At 39.5% G+C, this 22,043-nt stretch overlaps 1 pseudogene; it reads right to left on the bottom strand.

The window, feature by feature from the left end:
• Positions 1-607: 607 nt before the first annotated feature.
• LOC126797253 (uncharacterized) lies at positions 608-4,714 on the bottom strand (annotated as a pseudogene).
• Positions 4,715-22,043: the final 17,329 nt, after the last annotated feature.

Genomic DNA, 22,043 nt, shown 5'->3' with positions numbered 1-22,043 from the left:
TTTCACTCGTGCGACTTCGACTCTACAAAATAAGAAAGGGATTTTAGAAACTTGTTGAATTTCTTGTCCAAAAGCTGATGAACATTAATACATTATACTTGGCTTCCTTTGTTTCTGGTTGGTCTTCCATATACTTATGGATCATTGTTTGGCTTAAGTTGATCTACCATTAAGCAAAACTCGCATGGTATATCCGGCCTTTCCCAAGAGTGAAGGAACGACACAAAATCGACATCGACATTTTGGAATGAGATGGTCTAGGCCTTAAGCAATTCTTAAAATTCAGTTACAAAGCCCCATTTCTCTTTATTATCGGTGCCGACTCCTCGCTTTGATGCTTATGTTGGGAGAAAGGCATTCATTTCCAACAAAACAGTCGGTGACTTACATTTTCACTTGCAAACCATCCATTATAGTACAATACCATCTATTATGGGACAGTACGTAATTCTTTAACTTTTCACCAGTTTTGATATTGAGGATCCTCTATACTGAAAGCCTAAGATTTTTTTGGAACTATCTTAGAGATTGATCAGTTATACTGAAAGCCTAAGATATTGATGATTAAATGATGAAATTTGAACCAAGTCAGTTGAAATCTTTCCCATGTACTAGATAAAGCATGTAGTATTATTTTATAATTAACTGCTATTCAATCCAGCAACTGATAAGACCCAACACAAAGAATGGGAGTACATCTGAAAGCCTTAAGGAAGGCCTAACGCATTTTAAACCCCAAATATAATCAAGGACTATAACTGATCAATAAAATGTCCCAAGGAAGAGTATGACGACCCGCCGGCCATCAAACCCTTCTTCCCCATTTCACTCATTTGTTTCACTCTTTTTCTTATATCACTGTCTAGTTCCATCACCTCTCTTATTCCTCTCTCTATTTCCTTCGAGCTCAAAACAACGGAACCATTGCTCCTATAGCTCATATCAATTTCGACTGCCAATCCCAATTCCTTCACCAGCTCAAATGCGTTTAGTTGTTGCTCCGCGTACAAAGGCCACGTTGCAACCGGCACACCATGCCAAAGACTCTCAAGCGTGGAATTCCACCCACAATGGGATACAAACCCGCCAACCGATGGGTGAGCCAAGACGGCAACTTGGGGTGCCCAGCCTATGACCTTTCCAATCCCAACTGTTCGATCGAGGAACCCTTCCGGCAAGACTCCGGTGAAGTCATCGTACTCAGTTGGAAGACCATATCTTCCCTTGGGTGGGGGCTGGCGTAACGACCATAAGAACCGATGGCCTGTGTGCTCGAGTGCATGGGCGATCTCTTTCACTTGGTCCTCCCCGAAGCTTCCCATGCTTCCAAAGCACAAGAACACTACAGACAGCGGAGGCTGATCATCAAGCCATTTCATTATATCAGATTTCTGCTTGCCCTCGTCAGTATCCACACGACTTTCATTACTGTTCAGGTTAAGTACGGGACCTATCGGATATACGGGAGGGGTCTCGGGATCAGATGAAAGAGCATGAAGTGCATGCGGTTCTAGGTCTGTGAACGTGTTCACCAGAACACCCTTTGTACCTCTAAAGCTTTTCATAATGTTGAGGAATGATTCAGCTGTTTCCTTCACGAGTACCCTGCCAGGTAGGACTTTAGCAGCCGGCAAGGGATTGACGAAACTGGGGACGAGCAACTCAGCGTCGGAGTCCTTGAAGTACTCGGCGCAATTCATACCCTCTTGATCGCGCAGCGTTTGGAGGTGGTAAAATAACCCGAGCGCGCCTGCGCTGGAGGTGAAGAACACGTAGCTAGGAACCCCAAAATGATTGGCCACGGTGATCATAGAGGCACAAAACATATCGACGACGAACCCCGCAAGCCGAGTCTTGGGCTCGATTAGTTTTGCGACGGCGTCTTTAGCATGAGGTTGCTGACTTTCAATGAAATCAAGCAAGGTAGTGCCGGCATGTCCATTCGTATTGTCCATACTGAACTGTGGGAGGTATATGAACTTGATGCGTTGTGATATAGGAGAAGAAGAGTCTGCAAACGACTCGACATAAGCATCAGTGTCTTTGGAAAGAGAGGGAAACCGCATGATGAGGAAAGTGATGGAGATTTTCTCGTCTCGAGATACTAGGAGCTTTGCAATCTCGAGTGTTGCAACCAAGTGGCCTATTCCAGGGGATGGGATGAACACGAGCTCTGCAGGTTTCTCCATTTTTGGGATATTGAGATTGTTCTAAGCCAACTCTAATACGTCTCTGCAGTAGGTACTTATTTGTATACATATATGATAAGAACAACTTGGCAAACAATCTATGTATTGATATGATGTCATTGCGTTGCTCATACTAATGCTAAATGCTAATTTGTTTGTTGATTCACTTGATTGTTCCATCCAACAACATATATTTTTCTTGGCAAACAATCTTTCATACATAATTTGAAGTTTCCGATGCCGTCAGTAAGGTTGAAAAGCTTGCAGCATAATTTGACTTTTCTTCTTTACAGATGCTTGACCTTACCACTGCCTCAAACTCGATCAATTCCTGGGCACATGTTATTTGAAAATTATTCTATGCATTAGTATAAAATTTCAACCGCTAATATGTACTGACTACGAACAATGCACTTGACAAAGTTGAGCATCACTGATTCACTGGTCTACGGACATTCCATCAAGCATTAACGGGTTTCTCTAGTAGAGTTGATCTTAAATCTTATAGTTGACCGTTGATATTTTATTTCTGATCATACTTATAAAATAATTACAATAGTAAAATTTTTGGACGTAAAAATTTACACGTTATCAGTGAAGGACGTAATTTGTATGAGGATCATGGCCACACAATGGTGTCTACGAGTGCAAATTTGCATTCCAAAAAAAGTGGAGTCGTACCCCTTTTGCTCTGCTTTAGTGTAAGAATAATCCTCTTGTATTTTCCTGAAAGAGATCATTTTGTACTGTTATCAATATACAAATACCTCTTTTGTTTTGTTGAACTTCTAATTTTCTTTTTTTAAGGTGTGGGTTTCTGTTTATTAAAAAAATTATATTTCTGAAGTATCTCACTATTTAAAAAGTTTAAAAATAAGGACTTAGTCACTTAGTAAGTAAAAACAGTAGGAACATGCAGTTTCACTAAACAGAAACAAAAACAAAAACAAAAACATTATTCATCTCATCATGCTCCAATACAAGGATGTATCATATAAATGAAAAAGTAGTCTTAAATTCATGAAAGCATACAAGATAAATGGTAGTTATTCGATCATCAAATAAAACAATCAAAAGCTTTTTTGCTAGGAAAGCTTCCATATCCCCAATTAAATATTGATTGTTCATGAGCTTAAAATTTGATCAATAAACCGTCCCAACGAAGCACCATCCATCAAAGCCTTCTTGCTATCATCACTCATTTGTTTCACCCTCTTCCTTATATCACTATCGAGCTCCATCAAATCCTTGATTCCGCTCTCAATTTTTTGGGAACTCATAACAACTGGGCCATCCTTTCTGTAACTCATATCAATTTCCACGGCTATCCCCAGTTCCGTCACTAGTTGGAATGCATTTAGTTGTTGCTCGGCATATAAGGGCCAGGTGGCACTCCAAACCACAAGCTCTCGAGAGTGGAGTTCCACCCACAATGGGAGACGAAGCCTCCCACCGCTGGATGCGCTAAGATGGCAACTTGTGGCGCCCATCCTATAACTTTTCCGACTCCCGCTGTTCGATCAAGGAAGCCTTCAGGTAACACCCCTTCGTGATCGGCGTAGTCTACGGGGATACCAATCTTTCCCTTGGGGAGAGGCTGACGTAGTGACCACAAAAACCGAAACCCTCCTTGCTCCAATGCGCGCGCAATCTCTTTCACCTGCTCTTCACTGAAGCTTTCCATGCTCCCGAAGCACAGAAACACAACAGACGACTGAGGCTAATCATCGAGCCATTTGAAGATATTAGACTTCTGCTTCGACCGTTTGGAATCCAGCTGATCGTTATTGTCATCACTCTTGACGTTGATTATAGGTCCCACCGTATACACCGGAGGAATCTGTATATTGGAACTAAGAGATAGAACGGCATGAGATTCCAGCTCCGAGAATGTATTGATCAGAATACCCTTCACATTTCTAAATCTCTTGGCTACGTGGAGAAACCCGTTGCCGGCCTCCTTGTCGAAAAGAACACCGGGTAATACTCTAGCAGCAGGCAAGGGGTTAGCATAACTTGGAACCACCAAATCAACAGTCGAGTCCTTGAACTCAATGCAGCTTTTTCTGTGGTCATCACGAAGTTCTTGAAGGTGGAACATGAGCCCGAGCATGGCTGCACCAGAAGTGAAGAAAATGTAGGTAGGGACGCCAAATTCAATGGCCACGTCCATCATAGATGTACATAACGTGTCGACGACAAACCCGACGACGCGAGTCTTGGTCTCGGACTCGATGAGTTTGGCGACAACATCTTTTACCTGTGCTTGGTGATTGTTAATGAAGCTGAAAAAGTTGATGGTGCTGTTACCTTGTGCCTCCATATTCTGCTGGTGATATGGAAGAGTCCGCAAAGGACTCAATGTAGGCCTCAATGGAGTCCAGGCTGTAGGGAAACTTGATGATGAGGACGGTGATGAAGAGTTGGTCATCTCGAGACAGGAGGAGCTTTGCGACCTCCACCGTCGACACGAGGTGGCCAATGCCAGGGGATGGGATGAACACTAGCTCAGCAGATTGCTTCATTTGGGATATTACTGGGATGCAAAGAGTTTATCTATCTCAGAATAAGGAATAATTTGTGTGAAGGTATTTGTAATAACCCGAATTTTTAGAAACTAAATGTCGATTATTTTCAAAGTGTTAAACTTGTGAAATTAATTCAAGACGACAATTGGAGGTTTGCGACATTTTGAAACGAAAACGGAAACGTTCTCGGATCGTTTAATTAGAAAACGTAACGTTACCGCAACGTATAGATCGACTTTTATTCCGTCGCTCGGTTGTGAAAACTTCCTTCACGAAAGTCGTAGAGCTCATCGATACGAATTCGTGGACACGTCATGCGTTCGAATCGGACGTCGGACGCGAAAGTTATTAACGTCGGAAGTTCATTTCCGATTTTGGAAATAGTATAAAAAGAAGAAGAGGAGATTAAAAATCAGAAAATCCGATTTTTTCTAAAAATCAGCTCGGGTACTGTTCACCCGAGCTCGGGTACTGTTCACCCGACCCAAAAACCTTCTCCGGCCGATTTCTCCACCATCCGACGTCGCCTCGTGTCGTGCCACCTATCAAACTGACGGGCTCGACGAGCTCCATCTTTTGGGCTACGCCTTGCACTCCGGCGACAACCACACACGGTGTAGCAACCGCCGAAAGTTACTGCTGTGGCGGCGTCGCCTCCTCCGGCCACCATGGCTCGAGATTCTTGGGGGGTTTTGCTTGTCTCAGTCCCAGCAACATTCCCACCAAAGGAATCAAAATTTCAATTTCTATGGTTTATGAATAGTGCCGATTTTATGTTCTTCGTTGTTTGAACTGTTTAGACTCGGATTTAGACCTTGGTGTCAACTAGGAAGTTGTTGGAAATGTTGTTTAGGTTGTGGTGGTGAAATTTGGTGATGATTGGTGGCGGTCGGTGAACAGTAACGCCGAATGAATAGTAACTATGAATAGTGATCTGTAACAGTAACTGTGAAAAGTGACTGTGAATAGTGAACGGTAACAGTAATTTGAACAGTGGTATGGTAAAAACAGTAACTGTGAACAATATTTTGGTAAAAACAGTAACTGTGAACAGTGGTTTGTAGGAAACAGTGATTAGTAAACATGAACAGTGTTCCGTGAACAATGTTTTATGAACAATACTTAGCTGTGCTGAACTCGTTACCTGATATTTTAAGTATCATTTTCTAAGCATTTATCGTGCTATTAGGTGACTGACGAAACGAGTGAGGAAATTACTTTCAGGGTCGTGGAAGTTGCACACAGGAAAGAAGGTGAGTAAAATCTCACATATTTACGAATCTACCCTTGCGGTAATTCCACGATTTTTGCAAGTGTTTTAAATATTGAAATACGACATGTATACAATATAGTGGATTATATATATATATATATATATATCGTATAAATGGTAATAAGTACATATATATATGGTTTGTTATAATATATACTGTTATGAATTCATTTGAAATATGTCATTCCGATGACGTGCATGTGATTTTAAAATGGGGTTTGTTAAACGTTTTGTCTTCGGACGTGTTTATAAATTATGATATGTATATGATATAGTGGATTATATATATGCATTGTATAAATGGTAAATAAATATATATATATATATAGTTTGCTATATAATATACTGTTATGATTTATTGTGATGATGTCATTTTGATGACAAGATATAACGAGCATGTGATTTTGATTTGTACAATATGATGTGAGATTATTGTACGTGATTTTAACATTGAGATTGTTAAAATGTGAATTGTCTTCGGACCTGATGTTTGGTACAATATGATGTGAGATTATTGTACGTGTTTGGCAAGTCGAAACCTAGCCTTTGGCCGGGCGAAAGTTACGATACAGTTAGAGCTCTAGTCTGTCCGCCGTAGTACTGCATGTGAGGTAACGGGTGGTTATCTGCTCATGGGTACTCAGATTGTTTTGGATGTTGGGTAGCGGGTGGCTATCCAATATCGGCGGTGTATTACGAGAGGGGTAACAGATGTGTACCAGCGTTCTTGGTACCCGTATTATAAATGCATTTGGGTAACCAGAATGGTTACTTAATTTCTCATGAGCGCTTCTTTTCATATTTCTTTGGGACAACCAGATGTGCCGTCCATTGACTCATGAGTGCATTTATATTTGTTTGATTTGTGGATTTTTGTATATATATTAATATGCGAGTTATATTTTCATTTTACTCATACGAGCTGTAAAGCTTACCGGGTTTGTGTTTACAATCCCGGTGCACCAATTCGATGGTGTAGTGGATAACTCCGCAGGTGTGGATTAGCGGGAATTGACGGACCGCTCAGAGGACTTGAAGTTATTTATCTCCAGCTTGTGTGAGGATTTTGTGTGACTATCTTGTGAGGTTGTTGTGAGGATTATACATTTACATTTGTTATAATGTTGAATTATAATTTGGTTTGTAATAATCAGTTTGACTGAGTTGTATTTTGAACTCAGAGATGATCCGCTGTGGCATTTTAAATGATTTCGATTTTATCGAGATTATTTGGTGTTTAACGATTTTGAAATTTTGAGTTTTTAGGCTCAAAATTTTAGGATCGTTACCGTATTGGAATGAAAAGCTCAGCTGATGAACATGTATATTTATATGCATTTGCATGCATGTGGTTTGTTCTTTAGATAAATAACACTGAAAACTTAATTATTTAGTTTCGGAGGATATAGGTGAGGTCATGCCTTTGCTGTCATTGCCCAAATGCTTTTTCGATTCAAGGCATCAGTGACGTATATTAGAATTTTCCATAATTGACTACTTAGACTTGGAAATCAACGGAAAAGTATACAGAACCTGCTTATCGCGGTGATCACATCTTACGTACGTTGCATGCAGTTGCTGCGAAGCTTCATGGATATGCTCACTAGTGAGTCAGCGACCTTCTCAGTTGGTACTTGGTAGAGAGGCTATCCAGCATTCCAGCTTATTGAACTTCAATGGAATAGTAAATTTACCTTGTCTTTACATTGAAATCTGGTTTTTTTTTTGGTTAAATACATTGAAATCTGGTTAATGCATGTCTTTATATAAAAACATTTGGGTCATGCCCTATCAATTTGTCTAGTGGCATAAATATTTTTTTTAGGGGCATAAGTATTTTCTTATCAGTGAAATGTTGCGAGTTCGACTCGTTAGCATATTAGTTATTGTATTTAATTAAAAAGATATTTGGGTCTGAAATAAATCTGTATTAAGTCATTTTAATTGTGATTCTCTAGTTAATTTTATTAGGGTACATAGGATACCATGTTCAGCACACGTTAATTTATCTTAATAACACAAGTTCCAAGTACATTATCCAATATATGTAGTTTGTGTATATATATATATATATATTACAATCACAGTATATACACAAATCACAAATGCTAACAAAAAATGTATGAGTGTTTTAGTAGAATTACTCTTCGTAATCTTCTAGTGTATCTTGTTTTAATTAGTATAAGTTAGTCTAGATAAAGAATGATATATAATCCCTTATTCTACGAAATACTGAAATACTCAATGTAATGCCTATATATAAGGCCTACTTATCAATGAATAAAGATGATGCTTCTCCTGATTTTGATGCGTATTATATTATTCTGTAACACGTTATCAGCACGTAGTTTAAACCCTCAGTTCCTAGGTCTAGAACCCAAGTTTCTAAAAAAATTTCTTCTACCATGAAAATAAAATTTGGCAAAAGACAACTAAAATTCATTTGGTCATGAAAAAAAATTTGGGACTTCAACTGGGCACCCATATTTCTAATCTGGGCACCACATCTCAATCTCCGATCTGCCTTGATTGGACCTCCCACCCCATTTCCTTCTCATCGACGACCCGCTGCATCGTCACTCTTCTGCGGAAAAGATCGGCGGTAGAACCCCTCGACGAAGCGATGCGCTCCTTGCCCAGACCGGATCGGTCCTGTCGCCTCGGTGCTCATACCCAGAACAATCGTCGTCAACCTAGTGACGCCGTCCCGACCGTCGCCCCTACCTTATGTGCGCAACGTCCAACCAGCGCCGACACTTGGCGTCTCTACCCTCGACCCAGATTCATGGGTCCAACCCATTAGGTTTGCCCATACCCGACCCAATTTGAAGGATTTTCACCTCTGGATAAATGGTAAAATGGTAATAAAGGCATGGTAATTTTGCCTTAGGTAAAAAGTGTTTTGTACTCGTCACAATAATTTTCATTTCAATTTTACTGGTTTTCTAATGTGATGAATTTAAACTAACCATATGTTTTCATTTTGGTGAAATTTATCACATGACAATACGAAATTGAATTGCGAGAGTTACTTCGCGACACATATTCGTGGATTCAAGCATGACCGTGGAATTAAGCAAGAGTAACTATTACGCTATTTATATGGCAAACAATATGTTTTAGTAAACATTGTTGCTTTCATGCAAATTTAAATTCCTCTGAATTTTGTTTTTCATCAGGGACTTTCAACCTCTCTTTCATTTTCAATCAAATTCTTTTGCTTTCTCGGGTGGTATACAAGGATATAATTCCTCTGGTACCGAGTTTTAGGAGCGGCTGGGAGTGCTGTTGTTACCATCCGTATCCATTATGTGTAGCTACATGTTTTAAAAAAGGGACAAACATCAGTTTGCAACGGAAATTGTCGCTTATATCATTGGTTTGTGACGAAAATTTTCACTTATACCATTGTGACGAAAATTTTCACTTATATATGTTTTAAAATTTTCGCTTACATCATACGGTTTATTGAGTTGAGTTACCATAATTTGGGAATTGACCTCTGATTCAGTACTGAGAAGTTATATCATATATTGATACATAATGAATCTTCCCTTTTGTTGACCACAACATGCGCCTGAAATTTGACATTTTTATATTTGATGTGTTTATGCACCTAGTCCGGATTAATTTCCTTTGGTGCAACATCGTTTCATTGAAAGACAGAAACAATATGGTCAAAATATACAAGAGTTAGATATGAGAAGTCTTGAAATAAGACACTCATTATATGGAAGAACACGAAAATATCCTCTCACAATTACGGATTTTTAAAGCAATTAAACATTGCAGTTATAAAGTGAAAATAATGAAACATAAATACTTCAGTTAATAGTCTGAATGACTACAAATCCGTCTATTTCCCCAAGTTTTTGTGAATATATTCACTCCGCAAGTGTGACTATAGTTACTTAGTCGTTACACTTTGAATTGATTTCATGATCAAGATTTCAATCCAATTATTGGCTATAAAATTCTCATGTAGTTTAAGTAAATTAACATACGAGAATGTCTCGATGCATTTATGGTTTCATTACCAAAAGCAATATGTTAATGCAATGTAACACATTACATACTACATGACACTACCTACATAAGTCTACGGTTTTAACTGTGGAATAAGTCAGGTTTACACGATCTTTGTGTGGCATAATGCACACTTATATAATCTTTGATGTTGTTATTATTCATCTGTTTCTGTTCTCCATAATCTTTGGCGAATTAGGTCATCATCTATTGATTTTGATCAACACTTTGCAAACTAGCATTGCAAAACGCCAAAGGACTCCGAGCCATGAGCATTGCAAAACTCGGTTTGACCCGATATATCGCATGTTGACCCGATATTTTGAGTTGACCGATATATTGAGACGATATGACATTTATCCTATCGGTTTCTAAATATCACCGATATATCCCGATATTTAGAACATTGCATGTAATGCACTCTATATTCCATTGTTTTAAAATATGGTGATGTTTTCACAAATTTTGAATCGAACTAACGCTCTTACAAGATAAGGGGAGTGGCAAACTATAACAGTTCGCGAGTTACAACCTTGGTAGTATCGCCAAGATGTTCCGTCCGCCGCCCGGTTTTACCCCTAATGACATCAAAATTGGCCGAGCTCTTATCTTGGCACCTAGGCCCCCTGTGAGGCCCTTGCGAAGCCCTCTGCAAGCTCCCATGCAGCCCCTGCACAGCCCCCCGCACGGCCTCCTCACGAACCCTTAGCCTTTTTTACTCTTTTGTTTTACGCCGACAACCCTTTTTAGGTATGCCTTGTCACAACCCCGAAATTTCAAGTGTTAAACTCAAAAATCGAAGCTATGAAAAACTCTAAAAGAATCTCAAATAAATTGAAATTATCTTATAGTCACAGCGTATCGTAACTGAGTTCATAGTACATCTCAGTCGATTTGATTATTACAAAACCAGTTTATAATTCAAACACTATAAGAATGGAAATGTAAAATCATTTCAATCCTCACCACAAATAGAAATAATGAACTTTGAAATCTTCAGAAACCCTCCAATTCTGCTAATCCACACTTGCAGAACTATCCCCCACACCATCGAATAGGTGCACCGGGATTGTAAACACAAATCCGGTAAGATTTGCAGCTCGTATGAGTAAATCAACAATATAACACACATAGTATACAAGAGAAAAATACTGAAAACATTTAATTATAAATGCACTCATATGTCACAGGACGACCCATCTAGATATCTAATAATATATGAAAACATAAGTGCTCATGAGACATTGGGCAACCCAACTGTTTACCCAAATTACATTTATAATACGGGTACTCATGAGACCTAGGTACTCATCTGTTACCCCTCATGCAGTACACCGTCAGATACTGGGCAACAATTTGTCACCCAATATCATAAAAATATGGGTACTCATGAGACCCAGGTAACTCATCTGTCACCCTTATGCAGTACACCAGCAAACAAACTAGAACTCTAACTGAATCGTAACTGTCACCCGGCTAAGGCTAGGTTCCGATACTGCCAACACGTCCGAAAACAGGTCTGAAGAGCTCTAAATAATGTTCACGTATTATTGTACACCAATGTACTGTTTCATTGTAATTACTGTTCCAGTAAATACTAATCACTGATTTACTATTTAGAAAATTACTTTTACAAATACTATACGTAAATTACTTTTACATTGTTCCTGTACAGAAAGTATTTTTACAATTTACTGTACAAAAACTACTTTTTACAAAAAATACTGTTCAGAAACACTTTTCACGCACCACCTTCCGGTAGATGTGCGTGGCACTCACGCGCCGCCCAAACGGACGCGCGTAGCTTGCCCACCGCCACCCAAAACTCTCTGTTTTCTTCTCCTCCTCCCTTCTACGGCCTAATGCCGTCTCCCTACGCCTCCACAACCTCCACCCACCACCAAAGACGGCGACGTGCGCACCTACACCTCCTCCTCCGAAACCATCTCCAATAACAACAAATCTAACATCAAAATTGTAGCACGTAAGGAGAGGAACATTTTCATACCTAGACCGGGCAATAGGACCGCTTGGAAGTGATAGAGCATTAATTAAAACGTCTATAATAAACCTTGTAAAACATCATTGTTAGTATAGAATAAGCAGGGATCGTTCAGTCCGGGGAATTGAATGGAACTCTAAACTTTTAGTGTTAACAAATAATGGGGGATTTGAGATTGATTATTTACTATTAAAATAAAACCTAAATTATTATTTACATGATCGACTTCTCTTTAACAAACTTAAACCAAATTTACCATTACACCACATAATTACAAGTTCGAACCTATCATGCATTCTAATTCGACAAATTACATACTTTTTAGACACCAATACAATTAGAGTCTTAGAGGATCATCTAATCATGCAAAATTTCAATTAATATTTAGATTGACTTAGGGCCTAATCTAAATTTGCATGCAATCGAATTCAATAACACTTAGAGTAGAAATCAAACAAGATTACATTTAAGCACCAAATCTTTGTTGGAGATATATTTCATGTGTGGCGTCACCCACCATGGTTTCACATGCAAATTTCCAGAATTTTTTACCACTTTTAATCAACACAAACCGAACCTACTTAGGCCATGATTTGATATGTGTCAATATGGTTGATGAATCTAGCACTCAAACTTCATCCAAGCACTAAATTCATATGCACATATCTGAAAATTATCTAAAAGTATGAGAAAGATGATTAGAACACAACAATAGAAATACAAACTTCAATAATTATAGGAACATAAATTCGGTATAGTCTAAAAAAAATATCAAATACAATCTGAAAATTCTGAAACAAATACAAAACCAATATTTCCACATAAATAACAACTTACAATCTTCATAGACAAAGAATTGTAGATTAACACAAATAGACGAAGCCATGGAGATGAGTTGCGAGAATCACACGTTGTAGGAACCTTGGAGGTGTGTCTTCAATAGTGAAACTCGGCAGAGATGATGATAGTTTTTGGGTGGACGGCTTGACTAATTTGTTAGGAAAATTTATGGTGGTGTTTTGGTAGAGTTTTGGCTCTTGAATGCTAATGAGAAGTGTTCTTATTTGAGAGATGAAGCCATGTATATATAGAGGAAAGAATGAGGGTAGTTGCATCTTTCCTCATATTATAATGCAATGCTTTAATCCCTTATATCATGCCATGTTTTGTTCCCTAAAATATGACATACTTTAATCCCTAAAACATCCCATGTTTTATGCCTTTAATGATCATCTTCTATTTAATTGTTGCATGACTTGGCTTCATCTCTTTTTCTTTAATTATCTCTTCAATCAAATCTGAAAATAAGAAGATAAAATCATAAGTAAGAGATAATTAGTTTCAAAACCTAACAAGGATTCCTAGTCAAACTAGGACTCTAGACCAATTATGCGTTTTTAACTCATGTAAGCACAAAATGCATCCAATACCGCCCAAGACTCTTATTACGACTTAATGACTCAATAGTACAACAATAAGGGCTAAGCAAAGTACAGATTGAGGTAAAAACATGTTAAGAACGTCGCATAAAGTGCTCCTATCAGGAAGTCGTCGGAGGAGCTCGAGATGCCGCCGGTGATTGGTTCCGTGGTGTATTTGAAGCGCGACGTGATTCGGCCCCAAATGGGTTGCAGATAACACCGGGGGGAGGGGGGGTGAGGAGCGGTGGAGAGGAGTTATTCCAGAGCGCTTGTGTCGTCGGAGATGAAGCTCGGACAACGGCGAGTTGTAGAATCTTCGATTCGGCGAGGGAGCTTCGGTGCGGCGAACGGAGGCATATAGCAGCCGAGGGTGGGAGCTGGAGGCCGTGCGGTGCCTTTGGGGTCGGTGGCGAGGGCCACGGTGGCCGGTGAGGCGAGATCGCCGACTGATTTTAGCGAGGATCGGGGTCGGGGTCGAGAGGGAGAGAGGGTTGCGGGGAGAGAGCGAAAAATGGCCCGATTTCCAATTTTAGAAACTACGATTTCCCAAACTTCCTTTTTATACATTTTTCCAATTTTGGAAATTAACTTCCGTCGCTAATAACTTTCATAAACAACGTCCGATTAGAACGCGTGATGTGTCCACGAACTCGTATTGACAAGCTCTACAACTTCCGTGAAGGAAGTTTTTGGAAATGAATGACGAAAATTGAACTCAACTCCCAAGTCACAAAACATAACGTTTTTCCAATTTAAATTTCCGAAAACGGTTCCGTTTCATTTTGACATCGTCGTAAGTGAAAAAGGCGATTTATTCAATTTTCCAAGTTTAATAATTTCCAAGAATTCATACAATTCGAACCCAAAAATTTGGGGTATTACATTCTACCCCCTTTAAAATAATTTCGTCCCGAAATTCAAGTGCTCTACTCAGCAAACAACTGCGGATATCTTGTCTTCATATCCGACTCTAACTCCCAAGAGGCATCGCCCTCATCATGGTGACTCCACAACACTTTAACTATCTCTACCTCCTTCCTACGAAGCTTCTTTGTGGATCTATCCAAATACGAACCGGCTCAATCACAAATGTGGCATTCTCCCTCACCTCTATGGAGCTGTTATCAATCACATGCGACTCATCTGGTACATACTTCCTTATTATGGAAATGTGGAAGACGTTGTGAACGCCAGACATGCTAGTAGGTAAAGCTAGTCGATAGGCCAATTTTCCTACCTTCTCAAGAATCTCAAAGGGTCCAACATACCTCAGAGCTAACTTTCATTTCTTGCCAAATCTCACTACGCCCCTCATGGGTGAGACTTTTAGGAACACGTGATTACCGATCTCGAACTCGACATATCTTCTCTTTAGGTCTGCATAACTCTTTTGTCTACTTTGTGCTGTTCGAATCCTATCTCGAATAATCGAGATTTCCTGAACCACCTCAGGACACATTAGTGCTTCATCACCAACTTCGGCCCAACATATAGGTGATCTACATGGTCTACCGTAAAAATCCTCATAAGGTGTCATGTTGATGCTAGAATGGTAACTATTGCTGTAGGCAAACTCAATCAACCTCAGGTGATCCTCCCAACTTCATTTAAAGTCAAGAATGCAAGCTCTCAACATATCCTCCATCACCTGATTCACCCTTTCTGTTTGTCCATCAGTTTGAGGATGAAATGCAGTACTCATATCCAAGGTAGTACCCATAGCCTTCTGTGAACCACCCCAGAACTTCGAGGTGAAACGTGCATCTCGGTCAGAAACAATAGAAACATGGGCTCCATGAAGTCTCATTATCTCATCCGCATACAGTTTCCCTAGCACATCCACTGAGTACTTCATTGATACTGGAAGAAAATGTGCTGACTTCGTCAATCGATCGACAATCACCCATATCGCATCGTGATCTTTCTTGAACTTAGGCAGTCCAGTCACAAAGTCCATAGATATTTGTTCCCACTTCCAAAGAGGAATGGTCAATGGTTTCAACATGCCAGAAATTCGTTGATGTTCTGCCTTCACTTGCTGACACGTAAGGCACTTTGATACAAATTTGGTCACGTCTTTCTTTATCCCGTTCCACTATAATTGCCTGCATATGTCCTTGTACATCTTGGTTCTCTCTGGATGTACTGTATAACGAGATCGGTGTGCTGCGCGAAGGACCTCCTCCTTGAGATCCGTACAATCTGGGACACACAATCTTCTCCCAAACCTCAAACCTCCACCGGATCGAACTCTCCACTCGGATGGACATTCATCCAGTGAATCTACTACGAGGTCTGCCAATTTAGCTTGTGAAAATCTATCTTGTACCTGACCTAGAATGATTCTTGAGATTAATGTAGGTTGCACCGAGACACTATCAAGAAATACCCTTGGTTCTCTTCCTAATTGTACCAAATCAAACTCAAATGCAGTTTCGAGCATAATCCATTATTGAACCATAAGGGAAGCTATCATACCCCTTGGTTTCCTACTCAAGGCGTATGCCACCACGTTTGCTTTCCCAGGTTGATACTCTAAGGTGAAGTCATAATCCTTAAGGAGTTCCATCAATCTCTTCTGCCTCATATTCAATTCATTATGTGAGAACATATACTTCAAACTCTTATGATCAGAAAAGAGTTGAAATTTCTCACCATATAAGTAATGCCTCCACCATCAAATAGGTGCACCGAGATTGTAAACACAAACCCGGTAAGCTTTGCAGCTCGTATGAGTAAATCAACAGTATAACACGCATAGTATACAAGAGAAAAATACTGAAAACATTTAATTATAAATGCACTCATAAGTCACAAGACAACCCATCTGGATGTCTAATAATATCTGAAAATATAAGTGCTCATGAGACATTGGGCAACACATATGTTTACCCAAATTACATTTATAATACAGGTACTCATGAGACTCAGGTACTCATTTGTTACCCCTCATGCAGTACACCGTCAGATACTGGGCAACCCATCTGTCACCCAATATCGCAAAAATATGAGTACTCATGAGACCCAGATAACCCATCTGTTACCTGTATGTAGTACCCCGGCAGACAGACTAGAACTCTAATTGAATCGTAACTGTCACCCGGCTAAGGCTAGGTTTCGATACGGCCAACATTTCTGAAGACAAAAAACACATCCGAAGGCAGAAACAAAATGTTTTAACATGACTCAAGTTAAAACCACGCACAATACAATCCTCACATGTTATTGTATCACAACCAAACGACTCATGCTTAATTAAAATAAATATTGGTGCAATAATAAAACTCATTTGGGACAAGAATGTGACAGTATATAATATAGCAACTCATATATATATATATATATATATATATATGTATCGTATTTACCAATTATACACATACACAACCCACTATATCATATACATGTCATAGTTCGGTTGTCACGACCCCAAAATTTCGAGCATGAAACTCAAATTTCGAAGTCATGAAAAACACTAACCAATCTCAATGAATCGAAATCATTTAAATGTTACAGCAGATCATCTCTGAGTTCAAAATACAACTTAGTCAAACCGATTATTACAAACCAAATTATAATTCGACATTATAACAAATGGAAATGTATAATCCTCACAAAAACCTCAAAAGAAAGTCACACAAAATCCTCACACAAGCTGGAACTAAATATCTTCAAGTCCTCTAAGCGGTCCGTCAATTCCCGCTAATCCACACCTGCGGAGTTATCCACTACACCATCGAATTGGTGCACCGGGATTGTAAACACAAACCCGGTAAGCTTTACAGCTCGTATGAGTAAAACCAACAATAAAACTCGCATATCAATATATACGGAAATCCACAAAAACATCAAATATAAATGCACTCATGAGTCAATGGACGGCCCATCTGGTTGTCCAAAATATGAAAATGAAAGTGTTCATGAGAAATTGGGCAACCCCTCTGTTTACCCAAATGCATTTATAATACGGGTACTAATGAACGCTGGTATACCTCTGTTACCCCTCACGTAGTACACCGCCGACATTGGGCAACCTCCTGCTACCCAACGTCCAAAAATATGAGTACTCATGAGCCGATAACCCATCTGTTACCTCACATGCAGTACTTTGACAGACAGACTAGAGCTCTATCGTAACTTTCGCCCGGCCAAAGGCTAGGTTCCGACATGCCAAACACATCCGAAGACATAAACACGTCCGAAGACAAATCACGTCCGAAGACAAAACACGTCTGAAGACAAAACACGTCCGAAGACAAATCACGTCCGAAGACAAATCATGTCTGAAGACAAATCACGTCCGAAGACAAAATCTCATCCGAAGACAATTCACGTCCGAAGACAAATCACGTCCGAAGACAAAATCATGTCCGAAGACAAAAACGTTTTTAACAATTCTCAATGTTAAAACCACGTACAATAATCATCTCATTATATTGTACAATTCAAATCACATGCTCGGTATATAAATCTCGTCATCAAAATGACATATTCACAATGAAATTATAACAGTATATAATATAACAAACTATATATATATGTACCTATTTACCATTTATACAAATATATATTCCACTATATCAAATACATGTCATATTTCCTTCTTTAAAATTCTGCATAATCTTGAATCTCCGCGAGGATAAATTCGTAAATAAGTGAGATTTTACTCAGCTTCTCAACTCGAGCGTAATTCCACAATTTCCGAAGGTAATTCATTTTCTTGATTTATCGATCACCTTGAAAAGATAAGAAAAGAATTTAGAATCGTTACGTAAACTTTTAAATGCCGAAACAGTAAAAATACGTTACTGTTCAGCAATTTATGGTTTTACGGATTTACTGTTCACAGAGTTACTATTCATGTATTTACTATTCCCGTATTTTTATGTACAGATACACATCAATTACGTATTCTTGTACGTGTAATATTGTTTACATATTTCTGTACGTACAAATACTATTCAAATGTAAATACTGTCTCAGTAAATATGTATTACTGATTTACCATTCTGAAATTACTTTTTACTATTCGGAAACACTGTTCACGCGCCACCGTACATGGTCTCAGATTCGAGAGGAGATGATCACTGGCGTCGCCGCTCGAAGTGAGTCTCACCGTGGGTCGATTCGTGTCGAGGAGGAGGAGGGTGAGCTCGTGGTGGTGGCTCCGAGCTCCTGCGATGCCGGCAACGTTAGAATCGGCGATCCTGTGGTCAAGCTCCGTCGGCGTTTCTCAATCTCCACTCGGGGTGCGTCGCCGCTACCACCGGTCGCTGCGTCGTGGCCGTGCGGTCTCAATGACACCGGCGGTGTCGAGCACGGAGACGTGTGGAGGGAGATCGCCGGCGTGGGAGGTGAGGGACGGCGAGAGAGGGAAAATCGCGAAGGAGAGAGAGAAAGGGGGCGGGTGAGAGCAGAGAGAGGGGTTTCCAATAATGGAAACCTTAATCTGAAAAATGTCTATTTATACTCGTTTCCAAAATCAGAAACTAACTTCCGACGTTAATAACTTCCACGTCCGACGTCCGACTCGAACGCGTGACGCGTCCATGAACTAGTATCGACGAGCTCTACAACTTTCGTGAAGGAAGTTTTCACAATAGAGCGACGGAATTAAAATCGATTCTCACGTCGCTGAAACGTAATGTTTTTCTAAATAAACGTTTCGATAACGTTTACGTTTTCGATTTCCGACGTCACAAAGCGGAACAAACACGATTTATGATTTTCACAACTTTATGACTTTAGAAATAATCTAATATATCGTTCCGAAAATCGGGTTATTACATCGGTCTTTTAAATCAAATGTAAATATGAATCACCACCAAGGGTAGACTTGTCATAGTGAGATTTACTCACCTTATTTTCCAGAGCGTAATGTCCACAATACTGAAAGCAATTCCTTCACTTGTTTTGTTAATCACCTAGTTGTATAATAAAGCGGTTAGAAACGTTATGTAAAACCTCAAATGTCGACTCAGTACTACTGTTTACTGTTCAGCAATTTACGGTTTTTACGTAATTAATGTTCACGTATTACTGTTCATGTATTTACTGTTTACGTATTATTGTACACCAATGTATTGTTTCATTGTAATTACTGTTCTAGTAAATACTAATCACTGATTTACTATTCAGAAAATTACTTTTATAATTATTGTATGTAAATTACTTTTACATTCTTACTGTACATAAATTACTTTTTTACAATTTACTATACAAAAATTACTTTTTACAAAAAAATATTGTTCTGAAACACTGTTCACGCGCCACCCACAGTAGTAGCGCGTGGAGCTCACGCGCCCAAACCGGCGCGCGTGGCTTGCCCACCGCCGCCCAAAACTCTCTCTTTTCTTCTCCTCTTCCCTTCCACGGCGTAATGCCGTCTCCCTGTGCCTCCACAACCTCCCACCTGCCGCCACAGACGTCGACACGCGCACCCACACCTCCTCCTCCGAAACATCTCCAATTACAACAAATCCAACATCAAAATTGTAGTACGTAAGGAAAGGGATGTTTTCGTACCTAAACTGGGCCCTAGAACCGCCGGGAAGTCGTCGGAGGAGCTCGAGACGCCGCCGGTGATTGGTTTCGTGGTGGATTTGAAGTGCGACGTGATTCGGCCCCAAATCAGTTACAGATGACACCGGGGGGTGAGGAGCGGTGGAGATGAGTTATCCCCGAGCACTTGCATTGCTGGAGACGAAGCTTGGACGGCGGCGAGTTGCAGAATCTTCGATTCGGCGAGGGAGCTTCAGCACGGCGAACAGAGGCGTGTAGCGGCCGAGGGTGGGAGCTGGAGGCCTTGTGGTGCCTTTGGGGTCGGCGGTGAGGGCCACGGCGGCCGGTGAGGCGAGATCACCGAGAGATTTTCGAGAGGGGAGGGGTCGGGGTCGAGAGGGAGAGAGGGATGCGGGGGGAGAGAGAGAAATGATCTGATTTCCAATTTTAGAAATTAGGGTTTCCCAAACTTCCTTTTTATACATTTTTCGAAACTTCCAATTTTAGAACGTGTGACATGTTTACGAACTTGTATTGACGAGTTCTACAACTTTCGTGAAGGAAGTTTTCAGAAATGAACGACGAAAATTGAAGTAAACTCCCAAGTCACAAAACGTAACGTTTTTCCAATTTAAATTTCCGAAGACGGTTCCATCTCGTTTTGACATCGTTGTGAAGCGAAAAATGTGATTTATTTAATTTTCTAAGTTTAATAATTTCCGAGAATTCATACAATTCGAACACGAAAATTCGGGGTATTACATGCTTAGGCAACATCGATCCTTGTATTTGGGTCTATGGTGTATATGCATGATATTTGCATGTCAAAAATATTTTTGAATGAGGTTTGAGGGTCTAAAACCCTTATGTAACATTAAGCGTCCATTTGAGACTATCTCAGTGCACTTACTGAGCTTTATATTTGATGTTTATATGTCCTAACATAATACTACTTGTATCTATATTCTTGTTTATGAATATATTAGAGAGACGTTGTTTGCATAGCTAAATGAAAGGTATTAATGGATTTAGTTTTTAATCTATTGTGACTACGATGACGAGATCATCATAAAAGAATCAAAGAGTGGTTTAGTGCTCAAGTTTATATGTCATATGGCGTTATGATTCAAGTCACATGCTTTTAGCATCAAGAGAGCAATTGAATCTATGAAATGTTTTTTTGTCATAGTAGTTGTTTAAATTGATGAATTCACAACAATATCATATATAAAAATTGGTGAAACGATAAGCTACTTGAAGATAATATTTTTGCCAACATTATCACTTCAAAACTCATTGTGAAAGAGTTCTTATGTATTGCTTCTAATGACGGAGCGCATCTCAAGAGTCAGAATAGTGTAAATTATATTCTTTCACGTTACTATGATTCAAAATAATGAATCAGTGACTCGTATAGGCTATTTTTTTAGGCAAAGAAGTTAAACGGATCAATAAAATTCTCCAAATGAATGAAGATGTAATCTATGTGTCAATAAGTGCATAAGACCCCTCAATGATCCTTCATTGACTATGCTCAATCTCTAAGGCTATTATTTAGCAAACTTTAGGAGCGACATACACCCTCTTACGCTAAAGACATTGTGACATAAGATGGAAGCCGAAATTGACTTATAATGATTCACTTTGAGAATAAATATATCGTGGTGATACATATATCATGGTTAAACTCAAACCATAACACTTAGATGTTATGGAGCACCCAAAACAATGACAAAAAGTTGAAAAAGCCTAAAAATTCAAGATTTAAAAATTGCGGACTTGTCATTGTGAGGACTGGTTCACCTACGGTTCGGTGGGCTATTGAGGTGCTACTTGTGGCCACTGATTCCTAACATCTAAGGGTACTTACCCATAAAAAATGTGAGGGTATTTGGAGATCTAGAACATGGTGAACCGCTCGACACAATTGGTCACTGACCTCCGGAGAGTTTTCCAGCCTGTTCAATGCTTTTTCGACCGGTTTCGGTAGTAAGACTAGTGGCATTTGATTCCTAACACCCATGTTTACTTGATTCTAAAATTTCATAGTATTTGGGGTTCGGAAAGTCAGTGAATCATTCAAGAAAGTGTAAAACATAGGTC

The sequence above is a fragment of the Argentina anserina genome, chromosome 6 (genome assembly GCF_933775445.1).
Source record: "Argentina anserina chromosome 6, drPotAnse1.1, whole genome shotgun sequence".
Lineage (NCBI taxonomy): Eukaryota > Viridiplantae > Streptophyta > Magnoliopsida > Rosales > Rosaceae > Argentina > Argentina anserina.
This window is presented reverse-complemented; position numbering and strand designations above follow the sequence as displayed.